Source organism: Sciurus vulgaris (assembly GCF_902686455.1).
Source record: "Sciurus vulgaris genome assembly, chromosome: 2".
Taxonomy (NCBI): Eukaryota; Metazoa; Chordata; class Mammalia; order Rodentia; family Sciuridae; genus Sciurus; species Sciurus vulgaris.
Window position 1 is genome coordinate 201,922,704 of NC_136462.1, and position 26,263 is coordinate 201,948,966.

Genomic DNA, 26,263 nt, shown 5'->3' on the forward strand with positions numbered 1-26,263 from the left:
CATCCCACAACCCTAACTTCATCTCAGCAGCAAAGTCCCTGTTGCCATGTCCAGTGACCTGGGATCAGCACGTGGCACCAGGGGCCACTGCTCAGATGGCTACGCTGAGCAAGGACAACTCTTAGTCAGATTAACTGAGACCACGTGGAGACTTTGTCACACACAGAGTGATTCTCCCCGGTGGCAGGAGAAGCTCTGTTCAGGGAAGGCATTGTTTTCCTTGCCAAAAAGTCAACCATAAAAGGTCTTGATTTAGGGTCTATTTGTTTCTGCAACAGGAGATTGAAAAGAAGTATCTTGAAACAGTGGTACTTGTTTTTGCTCCCTCACAAGTTGGAGAATCCTTTAGGGTTTGAACTTTCTGGAGTCTTCTCTCCAGGAAGGCTTCTGATTCTGAAACTCCAGTTGGCAACATTTCTTGGCCCACGGGCCACCTTTGAGGTTGGGTGGGGAGATGGGTTTGAGTTTATTCTGCGTGCCTTGCTGCAAAACTGCCAGATCCCCGAGAGCCCACCCCAGAGAGTGTCGTTGATCAAAGAGTGATCATTAGGAAAAACCGCCTTGTTTATCCATCTCCATGGAGACGGCCTACCTAATGGCAGCTCTGGCTCTCGGGAGTGAGACGTTTTCACGAAGCCTCATTAACTGCTCAGGATGTGCTGTGCTGCCAGGAGGGAGATGGGGAGGCCTACCGGCCACAGGCTGAGGAGAGACAAAGGCCAGGGAGGGAGGCAGGACAAGGGTGCCAGGCGTGGGGCCCCTCAGGTGCCAAAACGGCAGCCCGGCCCCATGGGACCAGGGAAGGACGAAGGGCACCTCCCTGCACTGAATCCCCAGGTCGCTGCCTTCCCTGTGGGCATGAGAAGGTCCGACTGGCCTTCTTTCTCCCGGGAGACTGGGTTTAGAACAGGGGACAGGACAGGAGCTGGAGCCCCACTCTGCGCCCTGGTGCTGGGCAGGCGCCCGGCTCTGCACAAAGCAGGCTGTGCCACTCTGCATTCGCCGCACCGCCAGAGCCCGCCCCAAGAAGGGCCGCCTGCCTCATACCGGTTTCTTAGCAACTAAATACCTGACTAATATTCAATTTTTTCCAGGGCTTTAAGAGCTGCAAGATATTAATTCCAAACAAGACATCTAAATTGTTACTCTGGAAAATTGTGCACAGCCCTTCACAGATTAGATGGTGAAATGCCATGTTCACACGACCCTGAGCGTTGTACCCCAGCCTTCCCCAGAAGACAGACTGTCAGTCCCAGCCCAGGTCTGTGGAGTCGAGGCCGGCAGGCGTGAGCCCCGGCCCCTGGGGCAGCCCAGCACGCAGGGGCAGGCAGGGCGCAGGGTGGGGACTCGGGCCATGCACAGCCTGGTTCCGTGACCTTAACGAGACCCAGAACTTCTCTCGGGTTCAGTTGGCCCCTCTGAAAACAGGGGTGCAGGGGAACCTCACAGGTCCAAGAGCAGAATGGGAAGTGAGTGTTTGGGGAGGTTCCGTTCTTGGGAGGACGGTGCCCCTCGTGACAGGCGCTGGCAGAAGACAGCCTTGTCCCAGGCAGGTGATCACCGAGTCCACGGTGCGCCTCTGTGTGCATTTACTGGTAGAAGGAAAGGAGCTGAGTTCTCAACCCCAAAGGCTGGGGGAACCCGGCCTGGAACACCTGTGTCCTTGGCCTAGGCCAGGCATGGTGGACACTGTCCTTCATCCTCACAGTGGCTGTTTGCCATGGGGACTCTTCGTCTCCTTTTTCTCAGGTAGGAAACTGAGGCACGAGGTGATGGGGCGCTCCCCCGAGGCTCCCCAGCCTGTGCGTGGAGAGTAGGCTGCATGAGCCTCAGCAGGCTTCCCGACAGCCTGGCTCCACGCTGCCCACTCCACAGAGGCCAGGAAACCCCAAAGGAAACAGAAGCAATTAATGACAGAAAAGAAAAGAAATAATGAAAGAGAAAATCAGGAGGTAGAGTGGATCCGTACAGCCACAGACCCACAGGCTCGGCTCTGACCTGCACAGGCCACCCCCAACACCCAGGAGCAGGGCTGCTGTGGTGGGCAGGGTCCCCGCCTGGCAGCCCGCCCTCCGCCACAGTTTGCTCAGGGATCAAGTTTCCACCTACGTACTCTGGGAAACAGGCTCCTCTTTCAATGCTGGGGAAATGACAGAAAAAATAAAACAGGAAAAGCAAACGTAAAGTCCGTCAGTAAAGATCACAAGATGTCTGTTTTCTAAAGACAAGATCTTATCAGATATGATAAGAAAAATGGAAATTCAAGCGATCAAAAAAAGGACTGGAACAAAAGGACTCAGTTTACAGCACATCCCTGGCCCGAAGCCCTCTGTAGATGAAGCTGGGGCCTTCACCTCCGTCCTTGCCAGAGCCTGGCCCTGGCCATGTCCAAGGTGCTGGGCTGAGAGGTCACCCATGCCAGGCTGGTCCCCCGAGCATGCAGTTGCCCATTGGAGGCTGCAGGTCTGCCCTGCACTGGCCAGGTCCTCTCTTCTCTGCCGTGTTTTTGCAGGAAACACCCACGCTCTGGGGCAGGGACACCTGAGGACCAAATGTGCCGGCAGCTTCAGAAACTTGGAGACCTGGGGCCGCGGAGCCCAATGGTCCCGGGTGGGTGGGCCTGGGCCACATGCCGAGTGCGTTGGGCCAGGCCCCAGTCATCTTCCCAGCTGTTTGCTGGGCCATCCTGGGCCCTGTGTCTAAAGCCCAGCGAGAGAATCCTGGTTCTGCTGCTCAGGTGAGTGCCACCACAGCAGCCACCAGCGCTGCAGGTCCTCCTTCTCCTTCAGGCAAAGGCACTTACCAAGGCTGCCATGGTTACACCACAGACAGATAAGGAAACTGAGGCCCAGGCAAGGTGTCCCCACGGCCATCCCACAGAGCTTGGTGCAGCCCTCTGCTGGAAGCCCCCTGGGTGTCCCAGAGGGACTCCTGCAGGCAAGGTCACACCCAGTGATATGCCTTCCCACGTGTCCCGGGCGTGAGCACAGGAGGGCGGGCTAATTGCCATTCCATCAACAGGAAATCCTACTAACTAGCCCCATGCCATACAGTGATGATTGACATTCATGGGAACTTAATTGAAATTAAATTCTAAAATAGCTTTAGTGTTAAGTGCATTTTGATCTAATTCCTGCAAAACTGGTCATCTGTGTATAGTGGATGAGGAAACAAGAAAACATGCTTAATACAACCACCCCCTTCAACTTTCCCAGAGCCCTAAACTCTATGTGAAGGGAAAGGGGCGTGGTGGCGTAGGGTCAGTGCTTGCTGCGAGGACCCCAGAGCCCGGGCTCCTGAACCACTCCAGGCCAGGTCCTGGGATGGGACACCGGTTCCCGAGTACACGGTGTTGCCCCACCACCAGCCTCTCCTAGAGCACGGCCAACAGCAGCCGCCCAGGGCCTGACCCCAGACGTCCAAAGCACTCGTTCAGTCCTGACCCCAGAACCTCGGTGTCAATCTTATTTGGAAATAGGGCCTTTGCAGATGAGACGAAGTTAAGGATCTCAAAATCATCCCGAGTCAGGGTGGCGACGTGTAAGCAGTATGAGGAGAAAAGCACCCGGAAATGGAGACCACATAAGGAGGCAGGGGAGGACCTGGAGACGGAGGCCACGTGAGGAGGCAGGAGAGGAGGGAGGGAGACCACCTGAGGATAGAGGAGGCAGCAGAGGCCAGAGCGGTGCAGTGCAGCCATGAGCGGGGAAGCTGGAGGAGCAGAGGAATCTGGGCTGGCCCGTCCTGGATCACAGGTTTCTGGCCTCCGGAACTGTGAGAGATCAGTTCCTGCTGCTTTAAGCCGCCAAGTTCACCCAACAAGGCGTCGAAGGCCACGAATGCGGGGCCGTTGCTGGTCTCTCTTCCGTGGTGCGTCCTGAAGGTGTACAGCCCGATGTGCTAACATGCATACACGCTGAGTGTGCGCCAACTTACGCCGAGGCCGCTCCTGCAGCTAGGCTGCTGTGACGGGCACCATGCCCCTGCCGGAGAGCACCGCCATCCTCACGGGCACGTTCCTTTCCCCAGCACACACCTGGCACGGGGCTGCTGGGTCCCAGGGGAGTCCCAGCCTACACTGTGTGAAGAGCCAGCTGCTGGCCGTTCTCCATGGTGGAGCGTCCACCCACCACCGGCACACAGGCGTACCCCTGTCCCCGCCGCGCCAACACCTGTCAGCTCTGCCTTCTCTGCTGTGGCCACCCGGGCAGGTGAGGTGCTCTCGTCCGGGGTGACATGCTTTCCTTGCACTGAGGCTGAGCATCTCTTCGTGCAGTGCTGGACTAGTGACCGTCTCCTGAGACGCGCCTGCCAGGTCCCTTGCCGGCTCTGCTCAGGCTGTTCCATCTTGCTTGTTGGTTTTGGCCGCTGCGTGTGCGAGCTCCTCGTGGGTTCTGAATATCAACTCCTCATCAGATGCACAGTCAGCAAATGCTTCCCCGTTCTCTAGGTTGTCTCTGCATGCTGTCGACTGTTTCCTTTGCTTTCCAAAAGCTCTTTAGTTCCATGTGGTCACACCAGTGTATTTTGGATTTTCGCCTGAGCTTCAGATGGGATGTCTAAACCCCGCCTGCTCGCCAGGCGCCTTGCACCTCCTCAGGTCTCAGCGCGGGCACCAGCCCTGTGCTACCACATCTGAGGCAGATGTCAGGCCTCGGGCTGCAACCTCCCATTCATTCCCCACCCACACAGATCACTAGGAACCCAGGGGGCACTCTGGGTCCCAGGCTTGGACCCTGCTGTGGGCACATGTAGCTGAGTGAGGGGCCACAGACCCTCCTGCAGCTCATGATGGAGACAGACCGCAAACATCCCTGAGCACCGGAGGAAGGAGCCAGGGCAAGCAGGGGCCTCCCTCGGCAGACCACACTCTGGCCTCACCTGCATGGCCCACCTCTGAAGGTGACAGCCCACAGGTGCTCCAGTCACCTGGGGCACACAACAGGGCTCCTAGGAGCTTGAGCTCAGCCTACATTTGCATGCATGTGATCACCGCCAGTGACCCTGAGGCACCCTGCTGACTGGTCCTCCCAGAACCAGTTCCACTCCACCCTATTGCACGGGGAAGAATTCTTCCATTCCTCTTTTCTCTGTGGATGCTGATAGTGTCCGAGGAACTTAAAGTGGCCATCAGTGATTACTGGTGAACATTTTTTAAGTTACACACATGAAAAAGAGGCCAAGTTTAGCCTCCACAAAACCCCAACCAAGAACACAGCCCAAAGAAATAGCCTTTCTATGTCCTTCGAAGTTTGTGGGAAATAGCAGCAGAGCTTCCAGAATGCAGACAGGGAAGGCAACCCAGGTGGTGCTCCCCCATCCCTCCTGGCTCCCACCCGGATCCCAGACCCAGCTAACCCCCTCCCGCCAAGATCAACAGTGCCTGGTGGAGGATGGCTCAGGCAGCCCCACCGGCACCCTCAACCAGCAGGCTGATTCCCCTTGAAGCACATGTTGAAACACGATTTGCATCTTGTGCAAATAAGATGGGGCAGGAAGAGATGGCTGCGTCCCCAGTTCTGCCGATGGCGTCTTCCAGCGACATCATAAGACACTCTCCTAATGGAGTAATAAAAACAGCGTGAAATTTTAAAAGGACATCTTTAAAGGACACCATCTCCTGCAGCAAAATGAAAGCAAGAGTTTGGATACTATAGACTAGAGTGTTCCCTTCGTCCCTCACTGTGGTCCAGAAGAGTGGCATCAATATTCATACCTAGGCCTGTCACCTATCACCCAGGGGCACCCCAGATGATGCCCGTAGACTAACTACCTCTAATTACCTAGTTAAGTCCTATTTATTCTTTACCCCAAGCAAACTTGTGGGTAACTGATAAAAAAATCTGCCATGTGTGCTCATTCCAATTCTAAAATTGTTTAGTTTTTACTATTTAAAATGTGTGTAACTGTGAAGACATCTTGGTGCATGAGGGAGACTCCTTTGAACTGACATCGTCCAACGTGGTTCTCTTGCCTCCATCTACACGTGCAGGATGAACGACACACAGCACTCCAGGAAATAACACCACCATCTACATATCAACGCTTCTCAGCCAGACTACTGCCCACAGCTGTCCCCAGAAGTAGTTCCCGAGAGTTGGCCATGGACAGACCCAGAGATTTTGGAGGAGCTTATGGAGGCCCTGGGTGGCCAGGCCCTCAGCTTCAGGATCCTCTCCCCGCAACATGTGCCTGTCCTGAGCCCCAGTCCCAGAGTGCTACTGGGCACAGTGTGGCTGACAGGAAGTTCCTAGCTGAGAAGTGAATTCATGCTGCAGAGCTATAGGTTTGGGGGTGATTCCTGTCTCCTGTCCACCCACCATTTTGCCTTAAGATAAAATGTAAATGCTTCATCCTGTTATGGCTTGGACCTAGAATGTCCTCAAAAGCTCACCTATTGGAAGATGGTCCCCAGTGCAGCAAGGTTCAGAGGTGGGGCTTTCAGACAATGGCTAGATCATGAGGGCTCTGACCTCATCAGTGGATTAATCCATTTGATGAATTAATGCATTAGTGACTAAATAAACTACTGTTTCGTGGGACCTAGATGGAGGAAGTGGGTCACTGGGGGCATGCTTTGGAAGGTTTATCTTGTCCCAGCCCCTTCCCCCACCTTTCTCCCTCCTCCCCAGCTTTCTGGCTGCCATGAACTGAGCAGCCTTCCCCTGACATGCATTCCCACCATAATGTCCTGCCTTACCTTAGGCCCAGGGCAATGGATTCAGTCAACCCTGAACTTTCACCTCTAAAACTATGAGCTGAAATAAACTTTTCTCTTTTAGGTTACTTATGTCAGGTATTTTGGTCACAGCAAAAAAAGCTAAAACTCTGAGGGTCCTACCTAAGTCTCCACCCTTGCCTAACTTTATACCTTCCTCACACCACTGCCACATCTGCTCGTCTGCGCCCCTCAGCTCCCCTGGGTGTTGCATGGCTGGATTCTTCCCTGCCCCAGAGACACACCCCAAGGTCAACGCCTTTCTAAGCTCCCTGCAATCACAGCTGCCTCACGGATCTTCCTGTGTCCTTGACTCTGCCTTGTTTCCTTGTTTCTTTGTTTGTCATAGCACTTACTGAAGCAATTCCATTCTCAACTAATGCACACATTACCCAGCTGGTCCCCTTGCCAACCACTACCATGTCAGGTCCATGCAGGGAAGGATGCTGCCTTCTTGCTAGACTCTGGATCTCAGCCTGGCACAGAGCTAGGCACCCACAAGGGTTGAATGAACACATGAAAGTCTCCATCTTGTTGCTAAAACAAGGGGGAGAAGGGGAAATGTCCATGAGTTAGACCCTCTTACCTTATTGACACAGCAGCACAAAGAGAGCACGCCCAAAGTTACCCTTGAGAACTGTGTCCTGCACTGGTAGGAGGGTGATAGATCCTGCATGGAGTGAGCACTTTATTTCCTGTCAAGGCACAAAATCAGGCAGACAGAGCCCATCAGTGCATTCCATTAAACTGAGGCAGGCAGAGCACCTGTCCATTGGGAATGGTGATTGAGTCAAGAGACAGAAGTATTGGCATGGACCCAGACACAATAAGGAGTTAAAACCTGAGTTGGAATCTAAAATACAATTCAGTATCACAATATTCTGAATATGGATTCTGCTGCAGGCATTGTGGTTGACCTACAAGGGATGCAAAGGTAAAAAAATGACCCTTCTCTGCGGGCATCCTTCATTTGGTGATGGAGATGGACAGGTGTCAAGAAGCTATGCTCTTCCTTCATGAGGCACTGAATTCACAAGCCAGCTAAGTTACCTACTGTTCTAGAGAACAGGGTACATGGTCTGCAACTCTGATCTCACAGCCTAGTAGGGAAGGCAACTGTCATGAGCTGATGTCCCCAAGGAATCATTCCAACCTGCTCCAGGTGCTCTGTAAGAAGCATGAGTGCAGGTGACGTGGGAGGTGTCCCAGGGGCTCGACCCGCACACGGGTACATGAGGGGTGACGTGGAGCTGAGAAGCGATGGTAGAGGGTTTCAGAGAGAGGAAAGGCTACATCACACCAGGACACAGCAGTCTGCAGGACAGGAGGGCAGGGAGCCAGGGTGGGCTGGGGAGCTGTGCAGGAGGGCAGGCGCAGTCCATGCCGTGGGTCCGTCTGTCTATCTGCTGCCTTCTCTCAGGTGGGAACCTGAGGAATGGGCCCTGGTGAAGCCCGGAGTCCTCCGAGCCCCCAACCTGCATGGCCCCAGCTGCTCTGCAGAGAGGTGGAGGTGTGTGAGCACAAGCAAAGCCAAGAGCAAAGGAAGAAGCCCAGCAGTGCTCAGAGAAGGAACCCCAGAGGGTGCTGAGGACAAGGAGCAGGCAACCAGAGAGGAGGGGAAGGCAGCCACTGGGGACCCACGAGGAAATGAGGCACACTCAGCTGCCACAGAATGAGCAGCGCGACCCCTGCTGAACTGAGGGGCTGGACTCCATCCTCCCAGCAGGCAGTAGAGACCTGGGCGGCCAGCTGGCTGGGAGCAGCCTCAGCGTGGCAGCCCTCTGCTCCAGGATCAAGGTGCAGGCCCCAGGGCCCCTCTATGGGCACTGACAGTGCGGGCCAGAGCCTGGGCAGTCAGTCTGGACTGATCTCCAGTCGGGATACGCAGGGTCCACCTCATTTCAAATGACAAATGGCAGAAGGGAGCTGCCGTCTGGAAGGCGCAGCTCCGTCGGGGGGAAGCCAGAGGCCTGAATGGTGCTGCTGAGCCCGCTGAAGGAGGGTGGGCAGACCCCAGCAGCGCTCAGACATGCTGGCCCCTTGCACCTGCCCCCAAGATCCTTAGGATAACCCAGTGAGCTGTGCATGTGCTGCCTGCCCAGTGATAGGTCCTGGCTGGACACCAGCCTCTCCAGGGCTGCAGGAAAACCCTTTCCTTTCATCCTAAGAATCAGATCAATGAATTAGGAGGAGTTGGGGAGCCAGCAAGAAATACTTTGGGAGGAGCATTTGTACACATGTGACCCACACCAGCCTAAGCTAAAAGTACCCAAGATATTCTTACTGTGGTTGAAGGCGTCCCCCAAATATTCCCTGTTGAAGCTCACTTGCGCTGTGCTGGTGGGAAGAGGTGAAAACTCCACTGTGCTCGTAGGATTTGGAGGTGAGGCCTTTAGGAGGTCATCAGCACTCAGCCAGGCCGGGGGAGGTTTGTAAGAAGGGGGAAGACCTGAGCCAGCAGGCTTGCTGTGCCTTGCCCTGGCCACCCTGGGCCATGTTGGGATACAGCAAGGAGCCTCTCCAGGAGCTGGGCAGATACCGCACCATGGCCCTGGACTTGCCAATCTCCAGAACCTCTCTTCCTTATAAATCACCCAACCTGTTGTTTTCCCTTACAGCAACAGAAAGCAGAATCAGACTTTTCTCCAAAAACACTTGGAAACGTCCTTAAAGACTGTTGCAAGCAGTCTGGCAGCTGGAGTTGCTGCATATTTATTAGCTGCCAGTTGAAACACATTTTAGCTCAGAGATACTGCACCCAGTTGATAATTTCCAAATTGACTTCAGCAAATGGAATTATGGTAGATTGGGGGAATTTAGGCCTGTTAGCAAGTGTTCATTTGCTGAGTTGATTGACTTGAGTCAGTTCTGCCAACCAACCTCCTGGGGTCAAGTCTTCTGCCACAGGCCACCTGGCCCTCCCCACCCTGCTCCGCGATGGTCCTCTCATTGTGCACTGACCTTCCCTTCCACCCTGGGAACCTCTTCAGTGTTTGTGTTGCCCAGTCTGCAGGCCGACCACACTAACAACCCTGTCAGGAGGTGCTCCCAACCACTCAGGTCTTAGAAACCTATCTATCCTCAAGGCCCCAATTCCTGCTTCTTTCCTGCCGTGATGCAAGGACATGTGGACACGCTGGCTCTGCCCCTGGTGCCCACCTCCATCAGAGGGACAGCCACCTGGGGTGCAGCTTTGCAGGCCACACTCTATAAATATAGTCAATGTTTGGCTGATGATAGGTGCTTCTCTGCCAGAGTTCGGAGCCCAGCCACCTCCCACAGTACAGATGTGACTTATGGCACCAGGCGTTCATCTCCACTTTAGGAATTTCAGCTCCTCTTTAGAGATTCCAGTGAAAACTGTGACCCCTGGATTCCTGGATTCCTGGATTCCTGGATTCCTTAAGCTGTGTGGGAAGGGGCCAAATGGCCTGAGGGTGACACTCACCTACAGAGCGAGCAGCTTTCAGGGTGCCCAGGCAGAGCGCCCGCCCCTGAGGGCAGCCAGAGCCGCGAAGCCATCAGCCCACAGGCAGACGCTCTGCAGAGCACCAGAAATTAATCACTGCTGCTGGCATTTTAATAAACAGCTGCTTTTGAAAATGCCTTAGAATGAACACGGATCATGGCCAACGCTTTTTGAAAGAAGATCAGGGGTTATGAATCTGCCTATTTTGAAAGCAAACAGAAAACAGATTTGGAAGTCATTTTTAATCAGACTCCCTCCAGAACCAGCTTGTGTCAAGTGACCCCAGGTGACTCTTGATGATCAGCCCCAGATAGAAGCCTGGAGCAATGCAGTGTCCAGGGACCACACCCAGGGGCTCACCTTCCTCGGGTGGGGTCCTAGCGTGTAGAATGGCGTACATACAAGACCTCGCCCTCTTCCTGGGCTTCCACAAATATCTGATGAGAAGTGAGCGTGACCACCCTTTAAGTGGACGATGAGGCCTCTGGGTAAGATGTCAGTCCTTCTCATCTCCCAGAATGGGACCTGGGAGCAGCTCCATCCCCAAAACCAAGAGGATTCCAGGAGAAGACCGCATTTCTGAGACTGGTTAGTTGGCATGAGACTCCCAGCCTTCTTGGCCAAATTCCCTGATTGGAGAAGATTCAAAACAACAAAAAGATCAGATGATGTGCCTGCTGTGCACCCTGGGATGTGTGACCAATGGACAATGGCTTTCTCCAGCCCAGAATTCCCGCCGCCTCCTCCCTTGCCTCCAGTAGCTGTTGTTTGGTTCACTGAGACGGCCAAAGTTCCCCACAGACAGTAAAAAAGAAGTGAAAATCCACCCAGAATGAAGTACAATCCCTGGGGTAATTCCCTCGTGGTCCTGAGCAAGACGGGCCACACCTAAGCCTGGAGTGAGGGAGCCAGGGAGCAGTGGGGACATCAGTCGGGTCCTGGACGGGCCCTCTCTGCTGTGGCACGGGTCAGAGTTTACCCCTGACTCTGTGTCACTAAGGCACTTAGCCATGGCAAACATGCAGTAACCCCACGCAGAACCCGCCAGGGCCTGGGGCAGCACGGCCTGCGAGCTCGGCCTGAGCCTGCCTCTCCCCGCACAGTGCCCGCCCCTGGGGCCCGGCGCCTGCCTTACCAGAGGCAGGGAGTGCCCAGCCCACCGCCGCGCCTCTGAGCTGCGAGAGCCAGGGCCCCGGCCGGACCTCCCCACAGCTGTGCCACCCCTGCCAGGAGACAGGACGCAAGGGAGGACGAGGGCGCCACCAGGACGCAGAGCGTGGCACCGTTTTGAGGAGGGAGTGCTGATTCCCGGGGGCTCCGTCTGTGCATCCCCATGCTGCAGGCGGCTTCTGCCTCCCAGAGAAGTTGATCAGATCACCTGCAAGAAAATAAACCAGCACCTATTAATTAGCCTAAGTATGAGTATTAACTGTGATATTTAGCAGGGTGAGTTCTAAATTGAAGAGGCCAGAGAGAAAATAATATCAACTATTTCTCTGAGGCTAAAATGTTGATGTTTCTAAAAGTCAAAGCAAAATTGAAAGTCTGAGATCTGCTTTAAAATCATCCCAGTGGGGCTAGTGAGGGAGGGAGGCTGGGCCAGATGTGGACCACCGCTGCACCTGGGGATGAAGGCAGGGACTCCTGTCGCCACTCTTCCCTCTCATCTGTATCTTAGAAATGTCCAATAATTCATTTTTACCCCATATAAGTGTCATACTCTTCATTGTTTTATGTTTCTAAAAAATAGGTGTCAAAGAACAATTAAGAACACATGAAATCACTAAGGGACTCTGGCCGTGGTTTTGGAACCACTCTCGATGGTCACCAGGACCAATGGCTGACGGGCCCGGTTCTCGGGTGGAGAGCTCGGGTTCTGGCACGTCCACCCTCAGTGGCAGCACCTCCGGAGGGTCCAAGCAGGGTTCGCCATGATGCTTTCCTGTGAGTTAACATGGCAGACACTGCTGGTCTCTTCCCCTCCTGTCCTAACAGGCCAGGAATTGCTATGCCCTATAGCAGGGTAGGATGGCCCCCACCCCACATTTTAAGGAGTGGCCACAACCATCCTCAACCCATCAGCCTTGGGTCACGTGCTAGCCGTGCGGTTGGTAGGGTTGAACTGTTGCCCAGAGACATGGGAGTGAAGGGACCAGAGGACTCATTCATCCAGGACAATGGACATTGCTCCAGGCAGGCCAGGCACCTGCGGACCCCAGCCACCACCTGAGCTGGCCAAAGAAAGAACAGTCTCGGGCATTTGATTCCATGACAATCTTTTCCCCTTGCTGCCAAAAGGAAGTGGCGAGTTGCCAGCAGCCATTCTCCCGGGCCACCAGGAAGGACTGCCTCAGGAAGAGGCTCAGGAGAGGAGCAGAGACCCACAGAGACCCTGGCCCAGAGCTGTGCCTGAGCTTGGCTACGTCCGCCCATCCCGGGCTCCTCAGTCACGCGCACCAGCCCCTGGGCTTCCCTTCTGAGGCGTCTGCGAGCTGTCTTCCGTTCTTCACCCCCACAGGCTCGTCGTCCCAGACAGCAGGGGTCCGTTCGGGGGCTCCGTGAGAATTCCCTCAGGGCTGGCATCTTTCTCCCTAACGGCCCAGCTTAGCAGCCGCCATGCTCCTGAGACTCTCCGTGGGGTCGTCTGAGCTCCTCTCGTGCCCCCGGTGCCAAGGTCTGCAACTGCCCCTTCGTGATTCTTCTCTCGGCCCTCAGGGCTTCCCAGGCTCCCCTGACAAGCCTCCTGAGGACCCAGTCCACACAGTGTCCCACAGGAGCGCTGCTAGCCCTGAACGCAAGCCCTGGACAGGACCCAGTGTCCCTCAGCACCAGCATGTGGCCTGTTCCAAGGCTTTCGTGTCCAAAGACACTTTGTGATAATCTGGAGGCACTGATCACACGCTTCAGAGCAACGACATAAGGAGCCTTGTCAGCCCGTAATGCACCAGGTGCCCCTGTCCTGGGCAAGGGGTCCTGGATGCTTCGCTGCCCACTGTGGCAGGTGAGGCCCACGTGGCTGAGAAGCATGGCCAGGGAGGCCACTGTCCATCACAACGCCTTCTGGTGTCTTCATTTCGATTCTCTCCCGCTTTCTCTTCTCCCTCTCCTTTTCTCTTTCTCTCTAACTTAACTTGAGTTTTGAGGGCTGGGGTACAGCTCATGGTAGGGTTAGCTAGCATGCATGAGGCCCTGAGTGTTCAATCCCCGGCACCCAAAAACAAAAGAGGTTAGACCCTGGCACAGGTCAGCACTTCTGTGGGTGCCAGCTGAGCAAGGTGGGTGTACACAGCTGATCCCTGATAGTTGAGGGATCAGGCTGCCTATTGACTGGGACAAACCCAGCAATAGCTGATGCATGGCTGGCACTTGAAGTCTGCCCGTTCACTGCGAGGGCCACAACCAGGCTTAGAACAACTCGTGGCTATTTATTTAAATTCTGTCCTCCAACCTCCAACTACGTTGAAAGCCAGGCAAGGCTTGCTGTGTGACGGCCACCACATCGCAGCACAAGGCCTCCTGGGCAGGGAGAAGGTCGTAGGCTGCTCAGAGGGCCTGGACTTGTCAGCAAGGAGGCCCTGGAGGGCCCTGCTGGGTTCCTTCCCTCAGATCCTGCGCCGGGTCTGGGGACCCTGAGCAGATTCCCTCCAGGCCCCATGGCCCACCTGCAGAGGAACCAACGGCTCTTTGTGGCTCCCTCCAGGCCCCGTGGCCCACCTGCAGAAGAACCAACCGCTCTTTGTGCTGGTCGGACAATCATAGCCAAGCACAGGACCCTGTGTGAAGTGACCATGCTGGGGCTCCTGCCAAAGCTGCCACTGACATGCGGCACAGCCCTCAGAGTATGATTTGGAGCTGCCCTGGAAGGAGACCAATGTCAAAGCAACTTTCCCTCACTGACTTCTCTGAATCTGCTCATAAATAAAACCAGACCCCAATTCCAAGCTTGGGGGTCATGGAGAGTCAACGACCACCCTCCTGCCATGAAGGCAGGAGCGCATGGCAGGAAGCGGGTCTCTCCAGGGGCCTTGCTCAGAGCTCCAGCGAGTCCCGCCTTGACAGCCGCTGGGAGGGCTCTGCCTGGGTTCATGAGGATTTGCTGCGGAGCGCTGAGGTTGAATCAGACTAACTTGCCCCGTCCTCCCTGCCACTCCTCCTCTCCCACAAAGGAAGGAGGAAGGTAGAATTCAAGTGACAACCAAGCAGCCCGCAATTCCTAAATGCCGTCATTAACCGCCGTAGCAGGCAGAGCCGCCATCAGCCGCCTCTCCCCGCAGGCGCGGGCACTGGCCTCCTGGGCAGGGCTGTGCTCCCTGAGAGCTGGCGAGGGGTGATCATCAGCACACATGCCTCCAAGCACCTGCCCCAGGTAGCTGCCGGCCCCTCTCGCAGAGCAAGGCACTCGCTGTGTCAGGCAGGAGTCCACGTGGAGAGGGCTTGAATGCGCTGTCGTGCCTCCTTCAGAGTGGAGAGACAGACCGAGGACGAGGCGAGGCAGGAAGAGGGCAACTTGGCTTCATGTGGCACCTCATGCTCAGAGGATCCCACGGCGAGACACTTAGGAAGGTAAAGTGCAAACACTTCGTAAGTGACGACAAAGTGACACACGGGACTGTGGTGGGGACAAGCCAGCCCCAGCCCGCGCCAGGCTCCAGAAGGGCTCCAGGCCGCCAGGTCTCCAGCCCCTGGTGGCAGTCGGCACCCATGGGTGCGCTGACAGGTGCAGGGGCCTGGGTCAGGGCTGCAAGGCCTCTGTGGCCTCTGCGGGGTCCTGGGTTTCAGTCCGGGAATGGGCAGCTGGCTGGAAATGGGTCCTCTGGCCATTGCTATGTGGGGACAGGCTGCAGGGTGCTCCTAACTGTGCCCAGCTTCAGCTTCTCCCTTGAGGTGGACTTCTGGGGGCCAAATCTGCAGTGTCTAGGTTGTTTGCATGTTTATAGTTATTTTTATGGATACTCAAAGTACTTTTGCAAGGAACAGTGCCAACGTACACTGCCACCAGCAATTTATAGGTGTGCACACAGTATCACCAATGTCAACATTTTGGTTTTTCAGTAAGCAAACTTGATTGATTTTAGTACAGTTCTTCATTGTTACTTTGTTCTACTCGGAAGGAGGAGTGTTTTCATTGTTACAAGGTTAAGGTGGTTTGTGAATTGTCCCTGTGTGGTGCTCAACCCTTCCCTTAAACATCCTCCACTCACTTACTTAGAACAAGATTTCCAGAATAAGAAATAAGACTACCATGCAGCCAGTTAACTCAGGTAAATAAACAACAAGTAACTTTTTAGTACAGTAGATCTTGTGCAGTACCGGGGACATTCTTACATTAACAAGTTAATTGTTATTTTTCTGAGCATCCAATTTTATTGGGCTTCCTGGATTCATTTGCAGCCCAAATTTAAAGGACCACCTAAGTGAGAATTGCTGGGAGCTCCTGGCTCTGGACACTGTCCCAGGTGCTCCACAGCCTTGCATGTGCCTTCGGCCAGCGGCAGGTACCGTGTCGCTGTGTTCCCCTGGACCGCAGGTGTTCTCCAGCTTGTTCCTGCACCTTCTGTTTCAGTTGCTCCTTCCTGTTGTACAGCAAGCGTTACTTCTGGCTGCTGACCCATCTTCCTTGTTTGGTTTCTTTTCTCTCCCAACAGGAAGATAGGACTCCCCCGATGATGTGACCTCCAACCCCATCATGGGTTTCGTGATTCTCAGAGGACGCTTACTGAACCCCGTGCTCAGTCCTCCGCCAATCTGATTCCCCATTTCAAGCTGGTTGTCCACCCGGCTCAATTCCTTCAGACTAAAAGCTCCTCCTGAAACCCACCCTCACCCCAGCCACCCAGCTTTGAATGTGCAGTTGTAGAGTTACAGTCTGCTACTGCAGCTGCTGCCTCCAAAAGACACACTGCCTATCTGCTGGGCCTGCGCTATGACCCGCACTGCCATGGACAGTGCTTCTCAGATGCCGATGGCCCTCTCCAGCTAGCCCAGGATTGTCCCAGGAGGGAGAAGCTTAAGATGTGCTCCCCAGCACTCAGAGAAGCTCAATGCTCAGAGCAAATTCAAAATGCTGTTTCACATAGAACCAGGTTTCATCCTGAGTGCCTCCAGGTGTGACCTGGGCTCCAGACCATGAGACCACGTGGACACAACCTCGAGGGAGCCAACATGCCCACTGGCACCCATGGTGTGTTTCCTGACCACGGGGCCCTAAGCTGGTGCTGTTTGTGGGTGAAACAGAAGAAGATATGGAACCTAGGAAACCTTGATGTACAATGCTTTCATCACCTGTTGCACCCCTGTGACCACAACAGCCAGCGAGGACAACTAGGAGGAGGGAAAGCTTACCTGGGGCTCCGGTTTCAGAGGCCTCTGTCCACAGATGGCCGAGTCCACTGTTTGGACCCAAGGTGAGGCAGCATATCATGGAGAAGGGCCCAGTGTTGGAAGGTAGCTCAGTTTGTGGCAGGATCAGGAAACAGACAGAGAGAGGAAAAGGGTCACAGAGACAATGCCCCTGCTAGGACAGCTCCAGTGACCACCTCGGCCACGCCCACCTGCCCACAGTCACCACCCAGCCAGTCCATTCAACTACATGGGCTGATGAGGTTACAGCTCTCACAGTTCAATGATCTCACCTCTGAAGATCCCTGCGTCAACAGGAGCTTTGGAGGACACCTCATATCCAAACCGTAACAGATACTCAAGGTTTATTTTACATCTAGGAAATGAAGTTTGTGTGAATTGACTGAGTTTTAAAATCCACTTTTTGGAAGTCATGTGGAACAGGACAAGCCAACCCTTCTGAAATGTGGATGTTGTTAACTTGACTCTTCAGAAATATAAATCATCACCATCTAAAACTTCTCTTCCTGCTCCCCATCTTCACCGACAGCACCCCAACAGAATATGTGACTATTGTCAAAGTTCTTCTTTATCAGAGGATGTGACACCAATGAGAAAGCTGAGCCTGAGGTCAGCTTCCACAGCAGTGCAGGAAAATGTCAGTGCCAATGAGACATGGGCAGGAGGAAGTCCCCTCTCAGACAGCACATTTGGTGACATGGACTTCAGGTAAGTGGGAATTAGGTCCAATCATCTCCTTTCAAGTCTTCTGCTCATGAAGTGGCTGCTTCACTGCAGAAACAAATAAGTGGCATTGCAAAAGTGCAAAACACATGCTCAAAAATTGTGTGGGGGAAGCTGGGTACCCTGTGCAAGTGAGTGAGGTTGAACCCCTACCTCACACCATACACAAAAATCAACTCAAAATAGATCAGAAACTCCAACACAAGAGCTGAACTTGCAAGATTCTTAGAAGGCACATGAGGGTGAATCTTCATGGTGTAGGATTTGGTGATGATGGTGTCTTTAATATGTTTCCAAGACGTGAACGGAAAAGAATTTAAAATGTGAATTTATCGAAATTAATTTTTATAGTTCTAAGGACACTATCAGGAAAGTGAAAAGACAATTCACAGAACAGGATACATTATGTGCAGATAACCTGTCTGGCAAGGGTCTATGGAGCATGTGAGAAATGTTCAACATCATCGTCTTTAGGCAAACGCAAATCAAAGCCACAGGGAGATCCCACTTCGCACCCACAAGGACAGCTACAGTTTTTAAAGAAAGAAAAACAGTAACTGTTGATGGTGACATTAGAGAAACTGGGACCCCTGTCCATGGCAAGTGGGAGTGTGAAGTGGCCCAGCCACTGCAGAAAACAGTTTGGCCGTTAGCCAGAAGGTTCGACACCCATCACCCCATGAACCAGCCATTCTACTTGAAAGCCCGCAGTCAGAAGAACGGAAGCGCTGCCCATGAAGTGAATGAGCGCAGGCGCGGCCACCCCTCCCCCTGGCCAGTTGGTCTGCTCTCAGGGGCCATCCTTGGGTCTTCCAGACCCTGCAGCTGAGGCTCTGGGCAGCTTCGTCCTTGGCAGGATGTCCCTGTGGTCCTGGGGCTGGAGCTTGTTCCCGTCAGGTCTGAAGGTCATGATCCAAAGGACCCTCAGGGTGACTGCACTCCTGACCGCCTCGCATGGCCTCTGACACACTGCGTTGGCCCCTCAGCTCTGCGCCATGCCCACTGTGTGCCAGGGTGTCTGCCGTCCCCTGGGACATGGCTATGAGCTTGCAGTCCTGGAGGAAGCAAGTTAATTTGGCAGAAGTTAAGTGGAGGTCCACTCAGCAGGAGGGAGGAGGAGCCAGGCACCTCTGGGAGGCTCTCTAGAAGAGCGCTGGGTGAAAAGCCTCTCCAAGCAGGAGAGGGGGCCGGGGGCTGCAGAGGGGAGTGTGGACGGAGGTAGGACTCGAGCCATAGAACATCCTAGGCCACGGCGGTCGCTTGATTCCAGGTCGGTCAAGACTTTCGTATCAGTCACATGTGTGTCCCCTTGATTCTGCCCGCCTCGTTTGTAAAGCACAGCATGACCCGTAGCCATGGGGTCACTGCTGGCTGCCTCTGAGCTGCCAGTCTTCAGCTGCCTCAGAGGGGTTGACAGTCTAGCTGTGGCAGGAGTTGCTGCCCCCACAACCTGACATCAGCATGTCTCAGAAGAATCGTACGCCAGCTGCTATGATTTAGACGTGAGGTATCCCCCAGAAACTCGTGTGAAACAACTAAGGTTTAGAGGTGAGGTGACGGTTATGAGTCTTGACCTAATCTGTGCTTTAATCCACTGATAAGGATTAACAGGGTGGTGACTGCAGCCAGGTGGGCTGGAGGAGAGGGGTCACTGGGGCTGTGCCTTTGGGGTACTTACTTTGTCCTTGTTGAGCACAGCTAGTGCCCTCTCTCTCTCTCTCTCTCTCTCTCTCTCTCTCTCTCTCTCTCTCTCTCTCTCTCTCTCTCTCTCTCTCTCGTCCCCCCTGCTTCCTGGTGCCATGTCCTTGGTTGCTTCCCTTCACCACACTCTTCCACCATTATGTTCTGCCTCACCTCGGGCCCTGAGAAATGGAGCCACCTGTCTCTGGACTAAGACCTCTGAAACTGTTAACCCCAAAATAAACTCTTCCTCCTCTAATTGTTCTTGTCAAGTCTTTTGGTCACGGCGAAAAAGCTGACTGAAACATCAGGAAATGATAAACTGATCTCGAATCCCATTCCTCTCTGGATCTAAAAGATTTTCCTAACAAGTAGTCTTTTGTCTATGGACTGAAAGCTGTCCCCCAGGTCTGTGGGTGGAAGCCACGTTTGCAGATGGGGTCTTTGGGAGGTATCTGGGTTTAGATGAATGAGGTCATGATGGCCAGGCCTCCCAGTGGGATTGCTGTCTGTATAAGAGGAAGAAAGGTAGACAGATCAGCCTCTTCTGCTGCCAAGCAAAGACACAGCAGGAAGGTGGACATCTGCAAGCCAGGCAGAGTCCTCATCAGGAACCAAATCCCTGCACCTTGATCTGGACTCCTCCCTCCAGGACTACAAGGAACAAATGTCTGCTGCCTGAGCTACCAGCCAGTGGTGCTTTGTTATGCGGATGAGCACTTTTCCACTAAGCAATATTTCCTTTAATCAAAAGTACACCCATGAGTGATTAGGTGGAAGTGCAGAACAATGGGTTCTGCAGATGCTCAGCACACCTGCAGCCCCGCCATCCACGCATGGGGCACATCAGAAGCTTTCATCCGTTGACTGCTTTCATGACTGAGTCCAAGTGCAGAGTGTCCACACAGCAACGGAGCTTCTCCAGGAAGGGTCCTTCTGCTTCCTGCAGAGCGCATCCTTGATGGAGGTGGAGTATATTTTGCAACATGGTCTCTCTGACACACTCCGTGTGATCTTGTAAACAGCTAGTTCCCTGTGGAAAGTGCTGGCCCATGTGCTTCTTCCAGGAAGGAGGTTTGCCAGTGCTTAGCTTCTTCCCTGCCTCACATTGCCTCAGCCCTCCTGTTCCCAGAAAGCCAAATCCGTCCAACCCTGCCTGGACCCAGTACCCAGCTAGAAAAGACTGGGTCCCTGCCAGGTCCCATAAACCCACTTGTGGCCAGCAATGCCTGGTAGCCAGAGGAAAGGCCAGTGCACAGCAGAGCCCAGGAGTGCTGGGGACAGTCTAAGGGACCTGTCCTCACTCCTGTGAGCACATCTGTGTGTGCCTCCTCAAAGCATGTGGCCTATCTCCTCCAGGATTGCCGTCCACAAAGACTGTGTCCATTAGCAGTGCCCAGCGTGAGTCCGGTTTCCCTTCAGGTCTGTGAAGTGAAGACAACATGAAATAACAATTTTAAGGGACATAAAATATCTGCAAGATCTAGCTCCTTTTCCTGGTGTCAAATCTTAAAGACTTGAATTCCGGGTCTTGTGTGTGTGTGTGTGTGTGTGTGTGTGTGTGTGTGTGTGTGTGTGTGTGTGTGTGAGATGCTTAGCCTACATTTGAAGGAATCGCTTTCCATTGCCAGAAGAACCTGCATAAACAAGAGTTGTGGTGTGAACAGGCCTGTCTTCCTGGGACACCTTTCCCAAGTTCTAGGGCTGGCTGACCTCCCAGTGCAGCCTGGGCTCTGCTGCCCTTTTAGCTCCCTGCACCTCCATGAGTGGGCACAACCACCTTCAAGAGCAGCGAGCTACAAGTCCCACACCACAGAAGGGTCTTGGTCCTTGGTCCCTCTACCCACCAAGAACATTCCAGAGCACAGTCCTTACCACCTACTCCATCCCCAACCTCACCATGTCCTGGGACCTGAGTGGGGTCAGGTTAAGAGGATGTGGTGAGCACGGAGAAGGTGGGTGCTGGGCATCCTCCAGGTGCCAGGTGAGCTGGCCATAGCTGAGCCCAGGAGGCAGGGGAGGTGCAAAGGGCTTCAGTCAACCTGAAGGGGACAGACCTTTGTAGTAGGTGTGGGGGGTGAGGGGCAGCCAACCAGCAGAGGCTACTGTGGGAAGGACAGGGGAGCAAGCAGAGGAGGCCCAGGTCGGGGCCCACAGCACTTAGTGAGCTCCCGGTCACACCTTGGTTAGAGGGCAGCCTCGGCAGCGAGGCTGGTGAAGGGACAGCCTTCGGTGGTGAGGTCGTGGTCGCTTCAGTGACAGCTCTGTGACGTTCCCAGCAGGTGAGGGATGGTGGACACCATCACTGAATGCAGAAGTCCACCCAGGGGCGGGGTGGAAGGAGAACACTTCTTGCGGTTTCTGTAAAAATGAATATCAAATCATCGTTTTCATCTTTGAAGTGATGTTAAAAAATAACTCATTTTGGGTCTTGGGGAGTATATTAAATAACAATCATGATATCTATCATTCATCATGTGCCTCAGCAAACTGCCAAAAGGCCTCGTGTAGAAAGCCTCATTTAATTGAATCTTCAAAACAACCCAGGTGTGATTGCCTGCCTTCCGAAGAGAACGCTCACTATCAGAGGGTTCGAAGTTCTGCCCCAGATCATCCGGCCATGAGGGCAGACTGGGTTTTGAAACCAGGACTCTAACTAGAAGCAAACTCCCGGCCTCCTGAGACACACAGTAACCCCAGGTGCCCACGGTAATGCCACGGTCCCTCAGAAACTCCGAAGCGGGCGCAGGGTTAGTTCAGCTCTCACGAGAGGCTGGGGCTCAGGGAAGCTTGCCGTCTCTCAGCGCAGAAGCGGTCTGCTCACACCCACCGCGTGTTTGTAGATCAGAGGGTGACACTCAGGGTGTTTTTACGGCATTGTCACCCAGCATCCAAGTCAGATGAACTTGTTCATGCCCGTGCTTTCTCATGAGCGAGCCCTCGAATGCCTTGGAAAAGGCAGAGCATTGTTAATGCCATCAAAAAGGGGTGTCACAGACTCCACCCCGAGGCTGGGCACCCGGCAGGGAGGGTGGGCGGAGCCGAGGAGCCTGAGGAGGACCCAGGGCAGAGCCGCGGGACATGAGGACTTCACGCCCCATGACCACCCAGCGGGAGCCGCTGGTCCGCAGGGCTGACGGGCAGGGGCAATGCTGGGAGGCCCCACCCCTGCCTCCGCCAGGTGCAGGGACACAGCACAGACAGGACCCAGGGCTCTCAACTGCACGTCCTCCCAAACAGCTCCCTGGAGACCCTCCTCACCTGTGCTTGAGAGATTTGTACCATTGCTGCCCACATCTGTTCTTCCAGAAGAGCCCAAGCAACGTATTGGGAGCTGAATTCAAGCCCTTGGAAGAAAAAACGTGGAAAGAGTTGGGTCTGAGCCTAAAATTCCAGAAGAAGTGATTTAGGGAATGAGTTTCTGGGGCTGGTGTGGTTCCCGCAGGCGGGGCGACAGCCCTGGAGTCCGAGCCCTGGGCAGCCGACCCCACACACCTCGGCTTTCAGAGTGGAGGTGAAAACCTGGTCTCCCCAGAAGCAGTGAGGCTCCCAGGCTGCCAACCCTCACCTCACGCTCAACATGGGGCTTCCACCAGGAGGAGGCTCCTCAGCGACCTTGTTAAGTCGACTGGTTAACACCACTAAATGCAAAATAGGTATTTTAAATTTAAAACAACTCTTGGAAGGGACCCACTAGGTTTAGGGTCCCCTCATATTTACCACCCAGCCCAATTTCAACAAAGTAAAATATGGAAAAAGGACAAGGTGGCCCTTGGAATCTAGTCACAAGGAATTTGCCTGAAAGAGCATTACTTCAACATTGTTCAATAATGTCTTGGAAAAAATCTTTAAATATTTGGAATTTCCTCTTGTGTCACCTTAATTTGGCTTCAGAAATTTGGGGGAAGCAGTGGGGGGAAGACTGGGTTCCTGAATGCAGAGCATTCCCTCGGGCCAGGACTGGGGACAGGTGACAGACCAGGGGCCCAGGAGCAGGCACATCAGGCAGACAGGCAGCTCCCACTCGACCTTTCTGCTCACGACTGCACGGTGGAGATGCCCCTAAACGCATGGAAGCCCCCCTGGCCGGGATCGTGAGGCTGAGGGACGCTGTGTGCGAAACTCTGTGCCTGGAGCCTTCTCTGAGGCAGTCAGCAGCCGGGACGACATCCTGGAGCCCCAGCCCGGCCTACGAGGAAGGAACTTCATCTCTCCTTAACTTGCACTCGCCCTAGAAAAGAGAGCAGAGATTCAATAACATCAGATTTAAGAATGAAGCCTCAAAGACCAGGCTGATGCATAGAAGGGATAAAGTTACATAAAGCTTCGAAACAGACCTGTGAGGCATATGGTTTTCAGAAGACAGAATGGCCCGGCAAGAAAGGGAGATTCACAGGGCTTAGCAGTCCCATGGGACTTCCCAGCAGGAAGGAGAGGTCTAACGTGTCCTCGGGCAGCGACAAACAGAAAAGACACCCATCCTGGCAAGGTCAGGCTACCTGACAGTCACACGGGGAGGGCAATGGACTTCATCCAGGAACTCTTGGCTGGCAAGGCAGACCCTGGCCCTGGCTGCCCTGCCACGGTCCCTCACCCCACAGTGGACAGCAGGGTGCCCACCCAGGAGTGAGGCAGGAAGGGGAGAGGAACTGAGTCCTGGAGGTGGTACTCTGAGCTGGGTTAGAGTGGGATACTTTGGTAATTTTTGCAAAAATTTCATTAATTTATGTTGTGTCTAACTTTGAAGTTTGAAATGCAGAAGTGAACTTGAATTTTCAATCGCAGGAGAGCTTGGGTTAGTATCTGTAAGTTTAATAAACTACCCCTTAATGGAGGCCCCAGTGGCCATGGCCTGTCTCCCCACCACTGAACCTGCTGGAGAACTTGAATCCCCACTAAGTGTACCTCGCTGGCCCTGGACTCGTCTACACAGGATTACCTGAATGCTCTGGGCTGTCCTTCCTCGTTCTAACCCGAAGTTAAGCCCAGCTTCTAGGGCACTGAATGCCACAGCTGGGACAAGCTGGTGTGACCAGCAGAGAGGACAGAAACCTTGCATATCAGCACGGGGGGTGTCCATGTCCCCCTGTCTTCCCCCACACCTGCTAGTGTTCACCAAGTGGGCACGAGCCTGCCCGCCCTCCAGCTGTGCCCGTGTCCTCACCCTGGGCCACTGGCTGCCCTCTGACTGGCCATCCTGGGCTCTTCTGTTGGTGGTGGGCACACACACTCTGCCTGCCTCTCTGACTCCCGGCTGCAGGGAGCTGGGCTGCCTGCCCATGTCCTCTCTACACACCCTGTGGCTGAGGGCAGTGTGCTGGGGCCTTGCTACTCCCTGAGCCTCCAGGTGGTAGCCAACTCCCCGCTTCCTCTCAGTCCCCAAGCTGTGACATGCTCCTCAGGGGCTCGGCACAGGACAGGAAAGTGGGCACACTCCCGGGATGCCTCCAGCTTCGACACCACTTTCCCCAGATTGTTTCCCATCCCCAAGTGAAGAGCACTGTTGCCTGGCCTGGGAGGACGGGGGAACCCAGTTTCTCCGATTTACCGTGTGTGTCTATGCCTGCTGGTCAGTCTCAGCTTCTATCTTGGACTCTGAGGTTTCCCTGGCCAGTCGAGGAGCAATGTTTGGGTTTCCAAAGGCTGTTTTGAACCTCTCAGTCAAGTATGGGCCCCTTTATGTTCTCTGCATTTCTGAGACCCCAGTGTGGGAGGGGGGACAGTGGGTGCAAAGAGGAACAGGAAGGCTTCCTAGTGGAAAGCGCACGTATGACCACCTGCGTCCACTTTCTGCTGTTAGAATGGAGCGCTGAGACTAATCATTCATAAAACAAGGTTTACTGGGCTCAGTTCAGGTGGTGGGAAGCACGGGATCAAGAAGCAGCATCTGGAAGGAGCTCGACATGGCGGAAGGCATCACACTGGATGAAGCAGGAGGGGACAAACTCGCTGCTAGGACGAGCTCCTCCTGAGATGAGAAACCCGGTCCCACGGTGATAGTGACGTGCATCTTTTCAGAGGTGGAGCCCTCCTGGCCCATCACCCCTTAGGTCTCGTCTCTCAACACCTGCACACTGGCATTAAGTTTCTGGCATGTGATGGTTGGGGACACATTTGGAACAGGGCATTGGCTCCAGCAGTCATACCCACACGCAGGTGCCACTCTTGTGCCAGGGGCGGCTCTGCTGGTGGTGCCGAGGCACAGAAGCACCCATGTGCAGACCAGAGCTGCAGCTCCCAGCACCATCCAAGGACAGCTACCAGGATGTCCGCAGTTTTCAAAGGTGTCATTCAGGCCTCTTAGATCAGTGAGGCTGAGAGGCCAGGGACTCTACGTTTTCTCAATGCTCAGCAAGACACTGGGGGTCCCTAGGAGAGGAAGTCTAATTGCCCAAAATTAACGCCCGTGGCTTTTAGTAAAAATTCTCAACTGGTGCTGTTTTTGGCTGGCATCAGGGAGATCACTGGTAGGGAAATACAATTTATTAAGTTTAAAGTCGTAGACCATTTCTCAAAGAGGACTCTTGTATTAATTTCCAGATGGGTTTATTTCCTGTGGAAAACTAACAGGTCAGTCCTGAACTTTGACAGGTGTTTAAGCTCATGATGAAGTAGCAGACCCACAAGGGTCACAAAACAGGGAAGCAGAGGCCATCGGGCCGCTGGTTATCTTTCGCCCAGAAGTAGCCAAGTGCCCTCCTCACAGCGGGCTCCGTCTCCTCCTGTGCACAGCATGTGTGGGCACATGCACAGCGGGCACAGCCCCACCTCCAGCCCCCCCGAAGGGGACTGCTTGTGCCCAAAGCAGCCTGGTAGGAAAGACAAATGTGATGTCAGCTCACACCAGCAGAAAGGACACTATGGTGGACTGAAGTCACCCCCAAAGACGTCCATGTCCCAGTCCTTGGAACCTGTGACCTCGTCACCGCCTGGAAAACAGGCTTTGCAGGTGTGATCAAGCCAAGGGTTTTGAGAGGGCAGGCTTGCTCAGGTGATCAGGGGCCCAAACGCCAGGACAAGGGTCCCTATGAGAGGGAAGCAGGGCCAGAGCCAGGAGGAGGAGACGTGATGTTGGGGCAGGTAGGAGCGAGGCAGCCCCAGTAGCCCTCCCCAGGGACCCCTGGAGGGAGCCCAACCCTGCAGACTCCTTGACTAGCCCCCAGGCCCAGTTCAGGGGTCCATCCTCCAAAACCACGAGACAACCTTTGCACGTTATTTTCAGGCAGAAGCCCTGGCGACCTGTTGTGGCACCTGGGGAAACACACGCTGGCGTTGAGGTGGCAGGGCCCTCTGAGCTCACAGAACCCACAGAA